This window comes from Macrobrachium nipponense, chromosome 42 (genome assembly GCF_015104395.2).
Source record: "Macrobrachium nipponense isolate FS-2020 chromosome 42, ASM1510439v2, whole genome shotgun sequence".
Classification (NCBI taxonomy): domain Eukaryota; kingdom Metazoa; phylum Arthropoda; class Malacostraca; order Decapoda; family Palaemonidae; genus Macrobrachium; species Macrobrachium nipponense.
The window spans coordinates 5,211,429-5,213,515 of record NC_061103.1 but is presented as its reverse complement, the minus strand read 5'-3'; positions in this window follow the sequence as shown (position 1 = coordinate 5,213,515).

Genomic DNA, 2,087 nt, shown 5'->3' with positions numbered 1-2,087 from the left:
CACACATTATATATATATATATATATATATATATATATATATATATATATATATATATATATATATATATATATATTACATAGTGTATATATATATATATATATATATATATATATATATATATATATATATATATATATATATATATATATATATATATATATATATATATATATATATTACATAGTGTATATATATATATATATATATATATATATATATATATATAATATATATATACACACACGAATGTTTTCTTTATTCTTGTCTAGGAGCCAATACGCCTTACCAGTTGCCACGTAGGTTCCAACCCGTGAAGGACGATCGAAAACATCTGCAGAAAAAAAAAATAATAATATTCTAAATATTTTCGAGTAACCACGGCTTAATCCGGCATGATTTCTAAACAAGGATACAAAACGCCTAAACTCTTCCGTTGTTTGTGAATGCCTTTTGTTAATTTAATCTTTGTTTAAGGTTTCTTTTCGTCGAGCTAGCATGGGAACGTGACGTTGCATAAATATCATGGGGCTTATAGTGCCATCGGGACAAAGGGGGATAAGGCCCCTACTTATCATGTGATGATGCACGTGAGCGCACCCAAACATACATACACATGTGTATGGATATATACATATATTTATTTGTATATTATATATACATATATATATTTAATTATATATTTCCCGCATATTATAGCTGTTACACACACAAAATATATATACATAGCCTTTTATTGTACTGGGATTATATCTTTAACCAATAACTTACTATACGTCAGGAATTACGTCAAGAATAAATAATTTCTTTCGCATCCAGAAATAAACAATGAATCTACCTTTAATTGCAAATGTATATACCAATGCATCAGCCATTCCATAACAAGTAAACTTCTGGTATACGTCAATGCAGCCACTACGATATAACAAGATAAAAAAACCATGACAAAAAAGACGTCAATGTAGCCACTACAATATAACAAGATAGAAAAAAAAATGACAAAAAAGCTGGCAGGTTCATATTGCTGTTGTTGAAGATTAAGCTGGCCTTATGCCAGCGCAAGCTCTTGCTCATAGCACATTAACCTTAAAGGTGAGTTTACACTGCGCTTCACCCCACGCTGTGTGGGTAAGACTCATCACCAACTCCTCCCAAATTCTTGTTAGCCCCGCCTACTGGAGTGCTCATTAGGGTGACTTAGTGGTGTGGCGTGACTCTTGATGAGCAGTCCAGTAGGCGGGGTTAACAAGAATTTGGGAGGAGTTGGTGATGAATCTTATGCATGCAGCGTGGGGTGAAGCATGGTGTAAACTCACCTTAACACCGGCAGGTTCATAAAAAAACGAATCACGTTCCGAGTCGTAACGGTGATCGGACTCTATACCTCATAATGGTGACGATAGCAACTAAAGAATGCTATATTTAACGTATACTATATATCTCCCTTGACACGAGAATTGAACCCCCTAGTGCCTTATCTATCGCGATATCTCAGATCTGCCGACGCCATCTCTCTCTCTAACAAACAAAAGGTCCTTGTTTTTATCTCTGCTTTATCTTTTTTCTGGGAATTTGTGACTTAGTCCGGTGATATGGCGCAGGCAAGCACCACGGGAGCACCATTTCCTGAGTGTACTTATGAGGAAGTGATGAGTTTGCATGCAAGAATCATTGGGGGGTTGTATGTATATATATATATATATATATATATATATATATATATATATATATATATATATATATATATATATATATATATATATATATATATATATATATATATATATAGGGCTGTCCCTTAGTTAAAGACCAGAATGAAAGGATGCAGTACAATAATGAAAATATCTTACGTAGTGGAAATAAAGTAATGCTACTTAAATCATCTCAGGAGTAGTACCCAAACATTTTCAAGCAAATGGCTTACTTCTTGTTGAACCATCATGATGCTGAAGTTGTTCCTAATGTTTTCTATAAATGCTGAGGAAAGCAGACCATTAAAATCAGAGCCATCCCATCTTTACCTTGATTAAACTCAGCATCTGATATTCCCTTTGCCAGAAGGTTAAAATTAAAATGAAAATGCCATA